Source organism: Schistocerca serialis, chromosome 3 (genome assembly GCF_023864345.2).
Source record: "Schistocerca serialis cubense isolate TAMUIC-IGC-003099 chromosome 3, iqSchSeri2.2, whole genome shotgun sequence".
Lineage (NCBI taxonomy): Eukaryota > Metazoa > Arthropoda > Insecta > Orthoptera > Acrididae > Schistocerca > Schistocerca serialis.
In genome coordinates, this window is record NC_064640.1 from 564,341,464 (window position 1) to 564,362,346 (window position 20,883).

Genomic DNA, 20,883 nt, shown 5'->3' on the forward strand with positions numbered 1-20,883 from the left:
GCTGCAACACACACTTAACTGCCGTCGGAAGGTTCATCAAACCACTTTAACACTATTTCTCTACCACTCCACTCTCTAAGAGTGAGTGCAAAAAAATCAACACTTAAATCTCTCCAGGCATGGTCTGATTTTTCATATTTTATTACAATGATCATCTCTCCCTATGCACATGTGCAGAGTGAAATTTCCCAAAAACATCTCGCTGTACCAAAAAATGCCCTAGTTTCAATGACTGCCACTCCAACTCATGTAACATACTCGTGACACTCTCTCCCCTATTTTGTGATAGTAAAAGACAGACTGGTCTTCTTTGAACTTTTTCAATGTCCTCAATCAATCTTATCAGATAATGTTTCCATACCACACAGCAATACTTTAGAACAGGATGGGCAAGTGCAGTGTAGGCAGCCTCTTTAGTGGATTTGTTGCACGTTCTACGTGTTCTGCGAATAAAACATAGTGTGCCTTCCCCACAATGTTATCTATGTGCTCACTCCAGTTTAAGTTGCTCACAATTGTTATCCCTAGGTATTTAGTTGACTTGACAGACTTCAGATTTATGTGATTTGTCATGCAACAAAAATTTATTGGATTCGTTTGGAATTCACATGGATGGTGGATATTTTACCAAAATTATTTTCCAATTTGTTTTTATCTTCTGATACCTTTACTTGACAGTAAATGACAGCATCATTTGCAAAGAATCTAAGAGGGCTGCTCAGATAGTCTGCTAAATCATTTACATAGATTAGGAACAGCAGAGGGACAGTAACACTTTCCTGGGGAATGTCAGATATCACTTCCATTATACTCTATGACTTTCCATCAATTACTATAAACTTTCTGATAGGAAACCACGAATTAGGTTACACAACTAAGACAAACCACTTTAACAGTATTTCTCTACCACTCCACTCTCTAAGAGTGAGTGCAAAAAGACAGTGAGGAACAGTATCAGAAGCCTTCTGGAAACCCAGATATCTAGAATGAATTTGAAATCCCCTGTCTATAGCACAGTAATGAGAATAAAGAGCTAGATGTGTTTCACAAGAACGGTATTTTCTCAGACCATGCTGGCTATGTGTCAATAAATCATTTTGGCTCTGAGCACTATGGGACTTAACTTCTGAGGTTATCAGTCAATAAATCATTTTCTTCAAGGTAATTCATAATGTTTGAATTTAGTATGCATTCTAAAACCCTACAGCAGATTGACTTTAGTGATAGGGTCCATAAGTCAGTAGATTACACCTATTTTATTTGTTGGGTATTGGTATGACCCGCACATCTTTCTAGTCTTTGAATATGGATTTTTTGTCAAACGAGCAGATGTACATTACTGCTAGCTACGGAGCTATCATATTAGCAAACTGTGAAAGAAATCTAATAGGTATACAATCTGGACCAGAAGAGTTGCCTTTATTACGTGATCTGAGTCACTTCGTTACAATGAGGCTATTTACTACGAAGTTACTCATGTTCGCACCAATTCTTGATGTGAATTCTGGAATACTTACTTTGTCTTCTTTGGTGAAGGAATGTCAGAACAGTGTATTTAGTAACTCCGTTTTAGTGGCACTGTCTTCAGGAACATTACCATTGCTATCACGCTGTGAAGATATTGACTGTGTCTTGCCGTTGGTGTACTTCACATCCGAGCAGAATCTCTCTGGATTTTCTGCCAGATTTTGAGACAGTTCTGCTATGGAAACTATTAAAGGCATCTTGCATTGAAATCTGGGTTCAATTTTGAGCGTGCATAAAATTTCACCAATCTTACACATTTTGCTTTGTTTTAAATTTGGCATGTCTTTTTCGTTTCTGACCTGCTTTGTGTACCATGGGAGATCAGTTCTGTCTCTTGTTCATTTATTTGGTATAAACCTTTCAACTGCTGTCAATAATATTTCTTTGAATCTATGCCACATCTGGTCTACTCTTACATAGTTAGTTTAGAATGAATACAGACTATCTCTTAGGAAGGCATTAACCAAATTTTTCTCTGATTTTTTACACAAATATATTTAGCATCAATTTTGGGTGGATTTGGATGTTACTGTCCTCAGTGTTGCTTAAATGTCCTTGTGGCCACTAGTCCCTGAATCCATCATAATGCTTCGTATTTTCTTGGGATTATTTGTTGCTAAGAGGTCAAGTATGTTTTCATGACCATTTACACTTAAGAATGATCTCCTGAACTGACTGGTCAAAATAATTTTCAGTAAAAGTATTTAGTACGGTTTTGGATAACATTTTATAGCTACCACCAGCCCACACACAAAGGGCAAATTGATGTCAGCACAAACTACAATTGTATGAGAGAGATATTTATTTGAAATCAGACTATAGTTTTCTTTGAACTTTTCAGCAACTGTATCATCTGAGTCTTGCAGAGGGGAGGAGGTGGGGGTGATGTTGGTATAAAGAATCAATTATAAATTAAAATTGAGCTACAAGATAAATTACTTTTAACAGCAACAAACATGCCACCATCAACTATATTTAATCTATCCTTTCCGAGCACCATTAACTCCTTCGTAAAATTTTGGCTGAAGTTATATAAAAGCTGTAGCCAGCTTTCAGTACTCATAATGATTTGAGCTTCAGTGCTTTCCATTAGGGTTTGGAGGTCTGGTTCTTTCCCAACACAACTATGATTGGTTCCTAGGTCTACCCTCATTCCGTGTTTCATCTGCTCCTTTTCTCGATGTCCTCTAATGTAAAAAACGATCCAGTCCACTCCACACAGCCCCCATTACCTGTGTAGCCACCTATTGTGTGTAATGGACCCCTTACCTATTGAGTGGAACCCAATACCCCACCACCCTATGGAATCTGCAGCCTACATGGTTGCAGAACCTTCTGAGCCTCTTATTCAGACCCTCCACTCACCTATGTATCAAAAATCCAAAAACGGTCCTGTTGATGATGCTACAGATGGTGAGCTCTGCCTTCATCTTTCAAGCAAGACTGGCTGTCTTTACCACTTCAAACAGCCATCCAAAACCAGAGAGAATCTCTTCCTATCTGAAGTGACACAGATCATTAGTACCAACATGTGCCACCACTTGCAGTTTGCTGCACGCTGTGTTCTTTGTGGCACAGGAAGCACCCATTTCTCACATCTGGGATATCTCCCCCAGTATGCACACAGACTGCCCACTGGACTTCTTCCCCTCTTTGGCAGCCATACTCCTACTGCACGCCTAACACTGGAGCTCCCAACTATCAATAATCCCACACTCTGAGATTACCCAGATCTTGAAGGCTGGGAGGCTTTCTCTTAAACTAGACAAGCTACTGCATCTGGCTCAAGATACTTATCAGTCACACAGTCACAGATAGCACCTGAAACCTGTCTGTCAGAGGAACCAGGTAGGCCTTGTGATCAGCCACCTGTAAAGTCTTTCGCTTGCTGTTACACCTTGAAACGAACTCTCACTCAACCAGGTGAGGGGGTCAACTTCAGTGTGAGCAGTAACTGGGGCAGCCACAGCAACAGACTACTGGGAGAGGGACATGTGAGATTTGCTGGATGTCCCTTGGATCCACATGTTTCTCCCCCCGCAGTGATGCCCTCTGGCAACAGCCTCAAGCTGCGTGACTGAAGCCACCAACACCTGGAGCTGTGAGTGAGGGGTCACCAATTCAGTCGGTTTCAGAACACAGCAATCACAGTCCCAAACTGTGAGATTCGAACACAAATATGCCAGATGGTCCATCTTACAAGTCAAGATCTGGTAGATGAGTTGTATAAAAAGCATAGGTGAGATCAAGTACCAAGTACTATCACAGGATAATGTTTACAGATACAGCATTTTTTTTCTCTTCTTACTTCATGCAGACAGTCCACGGTATAAGACCTGACTGTTCCTGCAATAAAATTTCCATGAACAAAAAGTAGGCATTCTCTTATACTGTTGACATTAACTTGCTCCTCTCATGATAAAGTGCTGCAGTCTTAAAAGACAGTATACTGCATCTGCTACATTACACAGTGTTACAGTAACACAATGTGAGGGAATTCTAAGGATAAAAGGTAAGATCGGCACATTAGGGAATGATTACGAAAAAACAAAACTCACTAACAACAGTACCGTAACAAATCTGTTTCACTTATCACATTTTTTTACCATCAGAAAAATTACACTGAAAAATGCGAAAAATGTCTTTTAGATGAAAATATGTGTATCTTATATGTATAGCTGAAAATAATGAATCTGTAATTATTTTTTGTCTACTATGCACCCTTTTCCCAAAAATTCACTTTTAGTGTTTTACCCATTTTATCAATAACTTTGCGTGTTTTCTTAATTTAATTTGTTAATAACCGGATGATTCTATTCAACTTTTCCACTGAAGGTATAGATTTACACACATTTACCAATGGAAATCTATTACAAACATTCACTGCCAAACTGACCTTTCAACTATGTCAGCATTTTAACCGTAATTTTTTTTCCAGATGTTTCCTCTGTTGCTGACTGAAGTGTTGCTAGTTGGAAAATTCTAGTGACAAAAAGGGTGGAGTGGAGGAGTGATTTTAGGACAAGATCAAATTAAGTTCATTGCATCACCATAAAGTCTCTTCCATGTAAAAATCAGCCAGACTTATTTCATTGCGTCTGTGGTGAACTTACACTGAAGACTCAAGAATGTAGCTCTCATCACCGTTGGTTAGAAAGACTAAGGAACTGTACCTTGGACATAGAGTTGGGGACCATGATAAATCCTGGACTTTATATATCTATCTGAGAAATTGGTTACAAGGAAAATGTAGTAGAATGAATTTTGTAGTCCTATGGTTTGGTATGAACTGACAAATCACCTAACAGATTGTCACTTGTCTGACAGATGTCGAGGGGTTTTCTTCAAAATACAAACATTGTATTCAGTATTCAAACTTACACTCTGCAATGCAACCAGTTCCTCATTCTGAAGACCTTCCTATGCCTACAGCTCCAGATAAATATACTGTTGATTCAGAGAAAGATGTCTCCAATGCCCCAAACCATCATGATCTTGACTTTCAACCATCTACATCTATGACATGTTCACATCACATCATGAAATCACACAGGCACAGCTTAACAATAATGTATGGGGGACTTAATACTCTCTCAAACGGAATCAGAATTACCGTATTCTAGGCTTCGAGGTTAGAATCTGTAAAATAAAGGTGCAAAAATTTGCTCTTTTAGAAGACAACAAACCCATTTTGTAGACTATTTTGTGGAGAAAGAAGACATCACATAATGCTTTGATGTGAATGGCCTATTTCAGATATTGGGGCATGAACATAATCCAACAAATGGGCGCTTGTTTATTGACTCATCCAAATGCAGTCTCCAAGCAGTGCTCCTCCACATAGACAATGTTTGTCCACCCCTTACTATAGCGTATCCTACAAATACAAAGGAAAATATGCAGTGATGAGTGCTATACTGAAGTTAATTGAGTACAGTACATTCAGATGGCACATCTGTGTATATTTGAAAGTCACTGGGATACTGACAGGCATGCAACATGGATACACTACATTCTGCTGCTTCCTCCGTGAATGGGACAACTGTGACAGAGAAAAAAGAAATCACTACATTTGTAAACAGTGGCCTCAAGGCAAAACTCTGTTTGTGGCACTAGAAACACACAACATGAACCACTCGTGAATTTGCACATTAAACTCAGTTTAATAAAGATATTTGTAAAAAACTTCCTGGCAGATTAAAACTGTGTGCTGGACCGAGACTCGAACTCGGGACCTTTGCCTTTCACAGGCTGTGAGGATGAGTTGAGAGTCGTGCTTGGGTAGTTCAGTTGGTAGAGCACTTGCCCGTGAAAGGCAAAGGTCCCAAGTTCGAGTCTCGGTCCGGCACACAGTTTTAATCTGCCAGGAAGTTTCATATCAGCGCACACCCTGCTGCAGAGTAAAAATCTCATTCTAGAAATATTTGTAAAAGTTCTGGATACAGAATGAATGGCTTTCTTGCATCCCTTCTGGATGTTGTAATCAAGTTTTGAAGAGTTCATCCACCCTCTACTTCAGAATGACAAAACCAGACCACACTAGAGTGCTATGACATCTTCAACAATCCGACACCTTGGGTTCACAGCCATCAATCATCCTCCATACAGTCCCTATTTGGCCCCATCCGATTTTCATCTGTTTCTCAAACTTAAAGAACACCTCTGAGGACTTACTTTGCTAATGATGAAATGGTCCAAGCAGAGGTGAGGTTCTGGCTCTGTCAACAAAGTCAAACATTCTACAGTAATGATATCAACAAACTGGCCTCTCATTGGGAGAAGCATGTTCTTCACCAGGGTGACTATGTTGAGAAATAAATATGTAGACACGAAGACTAAAGATGTAGAATGTTAGTAACATTTCTTTTATTGAAAAATCTTTATTAGTTTTCACACACACACACACACACACACACACACACACACACACACATACACACACACAAACAAACAAACAAACAAACAACATCAGAAGCATCACTTTTCAGCATGCACTTGTAACATTTTCAAAGGAACCATCCTAGCATTTGTCTCGTGTGACTTGAGAAAGCCATGGAAACCCGAAGTCTGTATGGTCAGACAGATATCTGAATTCCCTTCTCCACAGTCAGAGTTCAGTGTATTACCACTATGGAACCTACCTCGACAATAGCTTGTATACTGTATGGTGTGTGGCATGAGGAAAGGGCTTGCAGAAGGTGATAGAAATTGTCATTTGAAGCTACATGTTCGTATAAACATATGCTATATTTTGAACGGTTTCAGACATGAATGCCGGTAACTGTTTAATATAATTATGAGAAGCTAACGTTCGCTCATTTTCATGACTTATTGGTTGTTTGACAGGTCACAAACTAACATCTCATGCTGTATTTTCAGCAGTGCACAATAAGTTTACAACTGTCCTCAGCCAATTTCAAACAACCCACAACAGTGTTTCATAAGCTCCACCATCAATTTCAACATATTCTTGTAGTCTCAAGAGAGTATCTTGAGTTGCCTGTCTTAGTGCATCTTTATATTCTTAAGAGCACCAGTATTCATGATGTAACCCAACAATTCATATTGCATGTAAGCATTCTTTTGTACATATCATCTAAACCACAAACAGTGTTGGGCCAAGAGATCTCACTGGCCAGATAATGATATTACCTCAGTCAGATGGGAAAAAAGTGTGGTACAGGTGTTTCCTCTTAGGAATAGTAGATTCAGGAGTGGCTACAAGAAGTTGAAAATAATTCCATTCCATGTGGCTAAAGGAAGGTCCTCTAGCCTCTATAAATCATCATTAGCATTTAGCAGCGGAAAAGTCCTAAATGTGCAGCAATGTCTTCAATGTGTGCATGTTGCACATATTGTAAGTGAAAAGGATACAATCTTTTGTAGATAGTACATAAAGTAAATGCAAAATTTCTGTAGGTAATGTCTGCTATGCATGAGTTCCTGGAATATCATCTCAGAATTCCTGGTTTATGTATTCCAGGAATAAATGTACACACATCTAGACAAGTGCTATGTTTTTAATTAAGTTTGATGTCACTCTGAAAAAAGTATCATGGGCCAATTTCTTAGCTTCCCCGACAATCAATGAAGTTTTGTACTACTTTCCTATGTTTCCATTTCACTACTGAATCACTGACAATTGAACACATCCCAATACTGACTGTAATTTTGTGGAATGAGTGAGCATATAGGTGGGATACAGTATTCATACCACATCCAGCTACACTCATCTCTCATATACCATAACACATCAATTTTAACTGCCACATCTAATGAACATTTCTACCATATGTACAGTTTGTTCCTGGGGAGCACTTGACAGTTAACTGCTAGCTAGGGCATCTCATAATGCCACAATGAAAGGGAAAATAGGGCCTCTATACCCAAGAAATTAAATTAGTGATGACTACTCAAACTTCCCAAGATTTTTCTAACAAAATGAGTAATACTACAATTACAGAAATAAAGTAAATGACACATACACACTGACCTCCATAATGTTTGACACACACTGATCCCTGGAACACTTTAAGCAACCAAATAAGGAGAACGAGAAAGCTTTCCTCTGTAAACTATGGTTCATTTTGAATGCATTAATACAGTAAGATCAAACTCAGCTACAAAACTCTTTCACGTAGCAATTTTTTAACTTCAATGCTCACTGAAACTGGTTCGAAGTATGTGCTCAAAGCTTTGTGCAAAGTCTACAAAGATTCTTAGTATTAGATTTTAAAGGAAATGTGTCAGGTAACACCATACACTTTTCATGTTTTTCTATAGGACAAAAAAAAGTAAAATGGTTGAAAGCTTAAATTTTTTTGGTAATATAAGGAAGTACTTGCTCAGAAATCCACTTATTTATTAATCTTTAATTTCATTCATGGTACAAACAGAATAAAATTAGAAATCTATACAGGGTGTTACAAAAAGGTGCGGCCAAACTTTCAGGAAACATTCCTCACACACAAAGAAAGAAAATATGTTATGTGGACATGTGTCCAGAAACGCTTACTTTCCATGTTAGAGCTCATTTTATTACTTCTCTTCAAATCACATTAATCATGGAATGGAAACACACAGCAACAGAACGTACCAGCATGACTTCAAACACTTTGTTACAGGAAATGTTCAAAATGACCTGCAAATAGAGTAAGGGAAAAACAAGTGTCTACATGCCTCCATATGAGCCCAGATTTCTCGTATTTTATCTTTGTAGCCCTTATGTGCAATATATTGTTGCGGTCAAAGAATCATGTGGTACTCGGCTTCAAAAGCCAGTCCTCTAAATTTTTCCAATAGTGTTTCTCAAAAAGAACATCTCCTTCCCTCCAGGGGTTCCCATTTGAGTTCACAAAGTATCTCCGTAACACTAACGTGTTGTTTGAACCTACAGGCTACAAATCTAGCGGCCCACTTCTGAACTGCTTTGATGTCTTCCTTCACTCCAATCTGGTACACATCCCAAACACTGTAGCAGTACTCAGGAATAGGTCGCACCAGTGTCTTATATACGGTCTCCTTTTCCTTCAATTCTCCCAATAAACCAAAGTTCACCATTCGCCTTCCCTGCCACAGTTCTTATGTGCTCATTCCACTTCATATCAGTTTGGAATGATATGCCCAGTTATTATACGACCTGACTTTGTCAAGCAGGACACTAGTAATACTGTATCTGACCATTACAGGTTTGTTCTTCCCACCCATCCACATTAACTTACATTTTTCCACATTCAGTGCTAGCTGCCATTCATCACATCAACTAGAAATTTTGTCTAAGTTGTCTTGTATCTTCCAACAATCACTCAACTTCGACATCTTACAGTACACTACAGCATTATCAGCAAACAATCGCAGATTGCTGCCCACCCTATCCAACAAATCATTCACGTATGTGGAGAACAGCAGTCCTATCACACTTCCCTAGAGCGTTCCTGATGATAACCTTGTCAAGGACAACATACTGGGTTCTATCACTTGTGAAGTCTTCGAGCCACACACATATCTGTGAACTTATTCCATATGCTCATACCTTCATTAACAGCCACCAATGGGGCACTGTGTCAAGTGCTTTCTGGAAAGCTAGAAATGTGGAATCCGCCTGTTGCCCTTCGTCCATAGTTCACAGTATATCATGTGAGGAAAGGGCAAGCTGAGATTCGCACAAGAAATGCTTTCTAAAACCATGTCATCTAGTGGACGTGAACTTCTCAGTCTCAAGAAAGTTTAATATATTCGAACTGAGGTGATATTCAAGGAGTCTGCCACAAATTGAAGTTAGGGATATTGGTTTATAGTTTTGGGGGTCTGTTCTTTTACCCTTTATCTTGTTGGATAGGGTGGGCAGCAATCTGCGATTGTTTGCTGATAATGCTGTAGTGTACAGTAAGATGTCGAAGTTGAGTGATTGTTGGAAGATACAAGACAACTGAAGTTACTTACACTTTTTTCCACTTGAGACTCTGCACTGGGCGAGAGATTCATGCAGGCTAGGTAAGGGGCCAATGCCATAAAGTACTGGATTCCTTACAGACTTGGTGATTTTCTTTCAAATCTTTCAGTTGTTTCTCTATGAAAGTAATGCTTATTACTATGTCGTCCATATGGGAATCAGTCTGATGATCAAATGATGGTATGTTTGCATGATTCTCCTGTGTCAATGATTTCTTGCATGTGAAATTTAAAACTTTGGCTTCAGTTTTGTTGTCATTAACTGTCACACCAGATTGTTCAACAAGAGACCCATTCTTCATGAACTGTGCACTACTGGCCCAGTAATGTCCCTTGTCTTCATGCTGCCATCTACTACAACACAAGGGTTCATCATGCAGGCACAGCACAGACAATGTCATAGGAGACATATTTCTGTTGCATGTAGGCACTATAACTGAGTATTGCTTTTGTTAATAAAGTTAGACTTTTAATGTGTTTTCGATCACTCCTCAGAATTAGCATATATTAATAATGATTACTATTTACCACATATCGATTTACTTTCCCATGAGGAAATAGGAATAGCAAATGGTTTTGGTAATAGAATGTCTTGCCTTTACATAACCTTTCAAAATATGTATGGAATCACTGGGAAAGTGTCAACTATAGGTATGCTTATATGAAAGAGAGACACAGTTGAATCATAAACCAAACATCAAAAATCTGTTCCTGCAATGAAGTATATAAACAATGCTGTTACTCTTTCTTCAGTGAAAAATCATTCATCATGTTCGAGTCATTTCAAAAAAGAAAAGTTTGAGCATACTAACAGATGCAAAAATAGTTAGTAACATTTCAGTTGTTATCAAGCGACTAAAACTAAAATTTAGGGGTACATTCCCTTACCAATAAAAATCCACTCTCACAATTTGGGGGGGGAATTAACCAAGTTGACTTTCGTGCGTAGTGACTGATGGAAAACACTTACAGTGATATGACCAGTGTAATAGTAGACAATTTTAACAGTAAGAATGACACGCAATAGTAGCTCAACCTAATTTCCCCCTTTAGTGTTGAAATTTTATATATATCTAATCTGGTTTATAGGTTGATCTACAGGTATGGATTTGGTGTCTGTTCCTTCGGACATGTCCGAAAGAACAGGCACCACTGATTACCTGCAGCCATCTAGAACGACATCAGAATTAATTTAATACCTTCAGCTGCTGATGGGCATTGATATATATCAACGGGGACAGGTGAAAATGTGTGCCCTGACTGGGACTCGAACCCAGAATCTCCTGCTTACATGGCAGACACTCTATCCATATGAGCCAATGAGGGCACAGAGGATAGTGCAACTGCAGGTACTATCTCGTGCATGCCTCCCGTGAGAACCACATTCTCACCTTGTATGTCCACACACTACATTCTTAGTGTCCCATTCTTACCAAGTCCAAGACATTCTTACCAAGTCCCGTAAGAGTTCGGGGGATGTGTGTGCATCCGCACAGGAGGAGGAGATCGTGGCCAGTATTGCCAGAACTATATACCTATAACGGATATGGTGTCTTTCATTTGAGCATTGAGCATAGCTTTATTCCTTCTTGAGTTATGTCACCTTTTTTACATACCAAGGCAAATGCTGTTGACAATAAATAAAGTATATCATAGATGTGCTCGATGTGTTGTACAGCACATTCTGAAGTGGCTGTTATCAGCTTCACCCATTCTTCATGAACTTTAACCAACAGATGTAGCACAATCTGAGCACAACCATCAATAATGCACTCCCTGAAGCGTGCAAGGTTTGGGATCTTCAATGCAGAGACAACTGCCTTCACACATCCTTATAGATAGATGTCTAATGGACTTAAATGTGGCGAACATGGCAACCAGTCTATCAGATTTCTACAAGGTATGCATACCTGGAAAACAGCTACACCATAATAAGATGGCACACCATCATGCTGAAAGAAGGATGAAAACTTCCTATCTACAGACAGCATTGATGGCAGCACACCAACGATAGCATGTCTTTTTCTAGTAACTGCAGATAACGGGCTAATGTTTATGTACACTGAATGAAGACTGGACCAGTGATTTGAGAACACCATATTCCACATCATACCAGCAATTTTGATGTGTCAGCCAGATTGGTTAATCCATGCAGTGAAAGCTGACATCTCAGCAGTATCTGTAATTCTACCTGTTTATCTTTCCATTCACAGAGAAACAATGAGATTTTTAAAAAAGAATGTCATGGTGGTCAGAAAGAATAAATTAAACACAGTCAGTTGTGGCACGTTTGTTTTTGTTAGAAACAGTTTATCTTGCAGTGAAACTGAAGTAGATAGTTCCTGTGAGTTTGGAGGTAACTCCAATCTACTCTTTTTGTGTTGACGAAAATGTATGATTAAAGTTGATCATAGGTATAAAACACTGTCCACAATTGTACTAAATGCTTTCTCCAAAAACTACTATGAGCAATTTGTTTGTGAACCCACACAAAGTGTAAATGGTTGTGAAAACATACTTGAGCTCTTAGTAACAAATAACCAAGATCAAATAACGAGCATCTTGATGGATGCAGGGATTAGCGATCACACGCTCATTATAGCGAGACTGAACAACAAAACATCCAAACTCACCGAAACTTAATGAAAAATACATCTATTTAAAAAAGAAGGTAAAAATTCTCTTCAAACTTTCCTAAAAAAGTGTCTCCACACCGTCCACACTAACTATGTAAGCATATAACAAATGTGGCTTACATTTAAAGAAATAGTATTAATAGCAATTTAAGAGACTTGTACCAAATAAATTACTAAGACACATAACTGACCACCCGCCACCTGTGGTATACAAAACAGGTCAAGAACACTGTTGTATGAGAAGGCGGGAAAACATGCCATATCTGAAAAACACAAAATCTGCAAGATTTATGATGTTTTACAGAAACTCAAATTTAGAATTCCAGTGCAGACTTCAATGCAAACATGCTTCCAATAGTTTCCACAAGAAAACTGTGCACATCTGGCAGAAAATCCTATGAGATTCTGGTTCTATGTAAATTAAACCAGCAGCAAGTGACAATCAATACCTGAACTGTTTGGCAGTAATGTTACTGTAACAGATGACAGGGCCACTGATGCAGGGCTACTAAACATGGTTTTCTGAAAAGCCTTCACTTAAGAAGATCAAGTAAATATTCCAGAATTTGAATCGAGAAAATCTGCCAATATGAATAATTTAGAAGTAAATATCCTTGCTGTAGTGAAGCAGCTTAAATCACTCAATTATCAAATTCCTTACCTATGGAGTATCATCTCAGTTGTACAACTGGATTTTTGCTGTCCTTTCATAAAGATCACAGTTTGTAGCAATAGATGGAAAGGCACTGAGTAAAACAAAAGTGATATCTAGTGTTCTGCAAAGAAATGTAATAGGACCTCAATTGATAAGCCAAAACATTATGCCCACTGCCTATCAAAAGGTTGCATGTCGTCTGGTGACGTTGCGAGCACATGACACACTATGAAAAGTAAGCAAGCACAGCAGAGATGGATGGGGGTTACCGTAGCTAAGATATGGGCTGCAAATGTGGAAATCCACTGAGATAGTGACTTTGTCAAAGGACAGATTACTATTACGCAAAGTTGTGAATCAGAATCTTGAAAATGGTGAAGCTGGTTGAAAGTTCACGTGCTGCTGTCATGAGCATCTATGGAAACAGGTGGAAGAAGAGAGAAACTATCACTATGCACTAAATGGTTGGACATCAACGACTCTTCCCAGAACATGGTGTTTGGAGGCTTGTCTGCTCTGTAAAGTAGGATAGATGGTGATCTGTGGCATTTCTCCCAAAAGGGGACAATGCTGCTGGTGCACACACAAATGTTTCGGAGCACACTGTTAATCATACATTGTTGAACATGTAGCATTGCAACAGACCACCTGTATGTGTTCACATATTGAACCAATGACATCATCAATTATGACTACAGTGGGCATGAGACCATTTGAATTTAACCGTGAGTCAAAGGAAATAATTCGGCTCTGACTGAATCACATTTTTGCTATACTGGGTCAATAGTCATCTCCACAAATGCCATCATCAAGGTGAATAGCAGCTTGATATGTGCAGCATGTCATGGATGCAGGCTGGTTGTAGCAGTATTATGCTATGGGAGACATTATCCTGGACTTGCATGGGACGTGTGGCAGTAATCGAAGACACACCAACAGCTGTGAACCACCTGCATCTCTTCATGCCTGATGTTTTCCTCGATGGTGATGTCACCTTTCAGCAGTGTAATTGTCCGTATCTCGGAGCCAGAACCATGCTACAGTGGTTTGAGGAGTATTATAGTCAACTGACGTTGATGTCTCTGTGACCAAATTCGCCTGATGTAAATCCTACAGAACACATCTGGGTCACCGTTGGGCGCCATTACCGCGTACACAAATCAGCGGCCCATTATTTACATGAATTACATGACCTGTGCATTGACATCTAATGCCACATACCTCCACAAAACTACCTACAAACTGTTGGATCCGTGATATGCAGAATCTGTAATGTATTTTGTCCCAAAGAGGGACAAACAAGCAATTAAGCGTGTTGCCATGATGTTTTGGTTCATCAGTGTATATAAATGATTTAGGAGACTATCTGAGCAGCCCTCTTAGATTGTTTGCAGACAATGCTGTAATTTACTATCTAGTAAAGTCATCAGATAATAAAAACAAATTGCAAAGTGATTTTAACACAAGATGTACGTATGGTGTGAAAAGTGGCAATTGATTCTAAATAATTAAAAGTGTTATGTCATTCACACGAGTTCTAAACTAAATTTGTTAAATTTCAGTTACACAATAAATCACGTCTGATTCAGCTAAATACCTAGGGATAACACAGTAACAGCATATTGAGTATTATTTCATTTTATTTGTACCACAAGTAATATAAAGACTGAAAATAAAAAAAACCATCCACAGAGATATCGGACCCCATGACCAGATTGCTGTTCTGTAGTCGTTCTGCTGCGCCGACTGCTGCCTGGAAACCATGCTAGCATAAATGGCTCATGCCTCAACCAAACTATGCAAAATATGCTGTTTTTTCTAAATGTTGAACCATCTGGAGCTCCTACCACTGTTACTTTCATTTCTGGTAAAACCCTGCATACACCACAGAAAAACCCTGCATACACCATGAACTATGATGATATTGGTGATGACGAGTAGTAAGAAAAGATAGAGCTAAACTGTTTCATAACTGACAAATCATAAAACAAGAATTTCACATAGATTACATAATTTCATTCTGTCATTGTATAGCATGGGTATGTAGTTTCATTGCATATATGTTGCTCAACTAACTGTCCTAATAGTATGACAACATGTAACCTGAAACTGTTCTGAACATACAACTATTGAAGAATGACGACGATAACTTGCAAAATGTTAATGTAAGTTTTTTATATAGATCTTGTTATTTTCATTCAGATACTGTGCTTTGTGTGTATGATTTTGATTGGCCAATAGAACAACAACAACTAGGCCTGTTAACCCTTTAACTGCTCTGGACGTGTTAACGTGCGCACCTTTGTACCTGTCCCTGCGTGCTCTGTACATGTTTACGTGCGCCACCAGTCCTCCTACCTGGAACTCCAAAAACATGTCTACACATAGACACGTTCAGAGTACCAGGTAGAAGGGCTGGTGGTGCGCGTAAACATGTTCAGAGCACACAGGGACAGGTGCAAAGGTGCACACGTTAACATGTCCAGAGCAGTTTAAGGGGTTACAAATATGGTGCTTGTGGAGATGATTAACATTTATTGTTTTGCTTGTAATACTCTAATATCTGTTCAGTAGTAAATTTTAATTTAATATACACATAAATATATGTAATCTTGACACATTTCACAACCATGGCAAACTCATAGCTGTATGGACCAATGGAACACATAATAAATAAATACATAAATTTTACTGCTCAAATAGCAAAACTCACCTACTACTTTTTGAGTACTCTTTTCTGACTTAATTCAAACAGCATAACCTAACTTCATTCAATTATACTACAATACATTTTTTACTATTCTTTTCAATATAATAACTTCTTCTAAAACACTTTTGAAAGCAGTAATCCCACAAAATAGATGGTTCAAATGGCTCTGAGCACTATGGGACTTAACACACAAAATAGAGTACATAACAACATCCACACAGAAATAATGAGAAATGTCACTGAGAAACCTGATATGCAAATGGAGAGTGGAATATTACATCATGTATTTTAACATCTTTCAGAACTCTGTACCTTGCAATTTTGAGAGAAATTGTTTTCATAATGTGCTCATTTTCTACTGTCTCTAAATGCAGTTTATAATATACGTGCCACAACATAACATCATAGATATGCTTAAGTAACTGGCAAGGAATCGTGCAGCTCTTCCTTGAACTTACTCTCTTCCGATAAATTTGTCTGCTACAAATCCCAGTCATAAGAACAATACTTAAGAATGGGTTACTTGTTATATTTTGGTAATCAAAACCTATTTCACTTTCAAATTCACTGAATCCAACTAAATTTAGAGCTATTGTTTGTCAAGAATGTCACCAAAGTTTTGAATCTACGGAGCATCTCCATTTTCTACATAGCCTCCATGAAAGAAGGAAGATCAGAATTTAATGTCCCATAAATTACAAGCTGATCAGAGATGGAGCACAAGCTCTGACTGAAGGAAGGATAGGAAAGGAATTCAGTTATGTCTTTTTTGAAAGAACCATCCTGACATCTGCCTCAAGCAATTTACAAAAAACCTAAACTCTGGATTGCTGGACAGGGAAGTGTAGCTTGCACATATATGAATCCCAGTGTGCTAACCACTATACAACTTCTTTCAGTAATTAACTTCTGCGATTAGTTAGAAAATACTGAGGTGAATGAGTGACATGAGCAGCGATCAAAAAGTTTCTGTTTGAAGGCCATACAGTCCAGTATCAGTATGCCAATCAGGCAAAACAGCCACGAACATTTACGCAATTATTACACCAATGTACCAGGTTGAAGATAACGATTACATAAAACACTGTGTCTTGCTGTGTGAAGAAGTCTGTAACTACCTGCTGCAAATTCTCATCCGACAGCTATTTTTGACTCTTTGAGACCTTTTTATAGGGACTGTAGGTGTAACAATCATATGGGGAGAGACCAGGATTGCAGGTTGGGTGCTCCAGTGTCTCCCACTTGAGTTGACATAACTTTCCTGATCGAGTAGCATCTGGTGTCTAATCCCAACCACCACAAAACTTGGCATACCATTTCACAACTGTGGTTTTTCACAGACATGCTGCCCGATACACATTCTTCATTCTCTAATGGACATCTAACAGTGTCTGTCATCTGGAAGCCAAAGAAAGAATAACAGCACACTCATCCTGCTTGGACAAATTTGGTAATAACATTGTTATACATCATGTTTCCGCATTTACCAAACGCATGTTGGAAAGACACGAATACTACACTGTTCCTTTCCCACTATGCTGGTGCTTATACACCTGCATCACAGTCAAGTCGCATCACATATATGCTGGCTCAATGCCTCCAAAAGAGACCTTTTGATTTCCCCTTATACATACCATGTATTTCAGCAGTTTGCACCCAGCATCTATTAACGCTCGGACATGCTCCGTGTTGGAAGTCAGTCATTATTTCTGATGCTCACAATAAGTTGATATAGAAACGTGTGAAATTAAAAATGTTCCACTAACAGACATAGATATATTACATTACTGTCATCCAGGACAAGTACCATAATAAACTGTCAGCCCTCACAATATGAACACTAGCATGAAAACCATCTCTCGAGAATTCAACCAACTCTGAAAACATGTAACAAACTTCCAACAAAAGGAATCACTGACGGTAAAGATCTCTTACAATTACTTAGTTTTTTTCTTTATTTTGAAGAGCTCAGGCCTATTCAATGTACGGTACCTTCAAAACTGCTCTTTAGAGTGGGAAAATATATTGAGTACAATTCTGAATACTCTAAGCCCACTGTGCAGTATTTTATAAAATATTAGGAATGTAATTTGCTTTACAATGCAAATGCAACACATTTGAGACAGCAGTAATTTTGTTTTTAGTGAGCAGTGTCATCCATACATAACTAAAACAGTCCTACAAATGTGATAAATGACCTTTACTAGACCTGCGGTATAACATACCGCCTTATTCATTTTATCAAGTGAACTGCATAAAACAGTTCATCAAGGGAATAGAAATGAAGGCAAATGCACAACATATAAATCGTGTGTTTGATGTAACAAAAGGGCTGGCAACTGGAGCAAACTTGAGTAGGTCTGAGATTTTGTTTGAGTAAACAGATTTTTCCATTTAATTTCAGGCTTACAATCTTGTAATCAGTTCTGTAGCCCAAACCTTTTTCTTTCTTCTTTTTTCTTGTCAGTGGTTTGTGTTTTTGAAGTGTGGTCTTTCATAACTTATTATGTACCATGTTTACAACTCTAGTGTCAGACCAGCTGCTTCACTGTAAACAGCTAGTTGTGTAAAAGCTGTATCTGTCTGGAAATGCCTGTGTACTAGGTGAAAAGAAGAAACCTTCCAATACCCATGAATCTGTCGGGGAGCTGAAAAAAAAAAGCTGTGAATGTAATGCATCAGTGGAGTTTAAAGTTGTAGTGACTGTTGACAAACCAGTGCCGGTTTGTTTTTTCTCCCACTGAACTTTAACTATCAGTACGGTACAATGTGTCTCACAAAACTTTACAGTTTTTATTTCACTTGTTGTAGACTGTTTAGTTTAGGAAATGTGGATTCAGTGCACCTTGTTTCTACAAGTCTGGTACCCAGCCACTTCCCAATCTCTTTTGCATATTATTTCTAGGTAATTCTGGTAACATGTCACACACGAGAGCCGAGATCGGTTTGTGACCAATAGGTGAATGGTTTCATTGGAAGAGAAATGGGGTGTAGCAGAGAGATTATTGGCTCCTATTCTAATTTTGGAGAGAAGATGAAACTGACTGACCTAACTAACAAAATGAATTTCTCGGGAACCACTAGAGGAACATTTTGGCACAGACCAGAGTGTCAGAAAAATTAAAGTTGAGCACTATTTTGTCATTGCTGACTGGTTTCTTTTGACCAGCGTAGAGACATACTAATAATTTTTGTTTTCCCATATGATTCAGATTAGAGTTGTAGGCGCTGCTGAAATTAATGTGCTTGCCCATCCATACTTCTGTCTGAAAAAGAACAATTCAAATAAGGAAATAGAAATGAGGAATTGCACCATAAAGGTGAAAAGGTGCAGGTTTGTGACTTAGTGGGTGGTAGGAAGTTGGAAGGATTACAGTACCAGTAGCTTTTGTTTCCTGTAAATGGTAAATATAAGTTTTCATGTGTGGATGTCTAAGTAACATTAAAAAAACCGACGAAAGAGCTTCACATATGTACTGTGGATTTAATTTTATTGTACAGAAAATCTAAGTGATCAAAAATGTATTTAAATGATGAATGTTGCCAGTTCCCAGTTCACAAACACAGCAGATCATTTCCATATCTACTTCAGTACAATCTTTAATTTTGTAACTGAGGAACTCAAAATTGTCCTAGACAGTTAAGGACTGAGTTGGGAATCCATAACTAAGCGTTTGACTGACTATAAGTAATGTTTTGGAAATAGTTCTGTTTTATAAAGAAACATCATGCAATTCTACAGGCTTTACAACAGACCTATGCAAAGGATCTCTTACTATTCTTATGTACCCATCAGCGGATCCATTTGTTAACACACTAGTGATAGCAAACACTACTTGTCTGAAACTGAAAGGGCCTACCATACGTTTAATTTCACCCTGCACGGTTACATATTTTGTGGTACCAAACTTAGATTTAGATAATGTTGATAAATCACACAATTCATATACATTACCTTAAGCTATAATGCTTCAAGTTATAATAGTGTTCAATTATGTTTTTAAAATACAGCCAAATCTTTAAACATTTGCCAAAATTATCAATTTTTGAAGCACTGGTTGACTTAGCCAAAGCTATGAAAAATTGTACTTAAAAATCATGAACTTATTGTTAGTGCCAAAGGGATTGTCCTACAAAACTGGTAAGTTTGCAGCTCACTAAACTTCTTGTAAACTGATAAAAATAACAAACTTTTTGAAAGCATTATGAGTTATGTTTTAACGGCAAAATCAGCTATGTATATTCACACACACTCATACATTTGAAACCGTCTTTTAATTAAATTATAGACTTCACAGCATTTGTCATAATTTTATTTGAACATATAGCCTGTTTCAACTTTACAGTTGTCAGATCTACTGCAAGGATGTAAAATAAAGGTATTTCAAAATATGGGAACCTAGTTCATGCAAATGGAAAACAAGTAGCTTATTACCTTATACAGCAGTGACACAGAGAACGCATAATAAGTAACTGAAATGTTTAACAAGGTGTGGGAAGTTACTGTACAGTGTATAGTGTGGGTGTGATAGCTAACCATTTGCCTGTCTAAACCAATGACCACTTCCAAACTGTGAATAACTGAAAACTTAACCATCCTAGTTGGTAAGTATGCTGCACGTCACTACACATCCATAAAATTAATCATCTGCATAAAAATGTTTGTTGGCGATGCTTCTACACCCATTGCTACGTATGATCGGCAAAAAGGACAAATTCAGTTTCCTGACATGAGTAAAACTGGTGATTAACTAAGAGCGTGAGCAATTATGGACCAGTCATTGAATCCAATTGAAAGACAATGGAAATTTCTATCCACACAATGTCATATCCTAAAAATTTCCCCTCATGGGCAACTTAATTACACAAACCTACCTTATTCCCTCACATGAAGGTGGCAGAAA

The 20,883-nt window shown here is 38.2% G+C and overlaps 1 protein-coding gene across 2 annotated transcripts in view; it reads right to left on the reverse strand.

Moving 5' to 3' along the window:
* The window catches only part of LOC126470461 (uncharacterized protein DDB_G0271670-like), a 177,088-nt gene that overhangs the window by 51,347 nt on the left and 104,858 nt on the right, over positions 1–20,883 (reverse strand). The window lies entirely within an intron of this gene.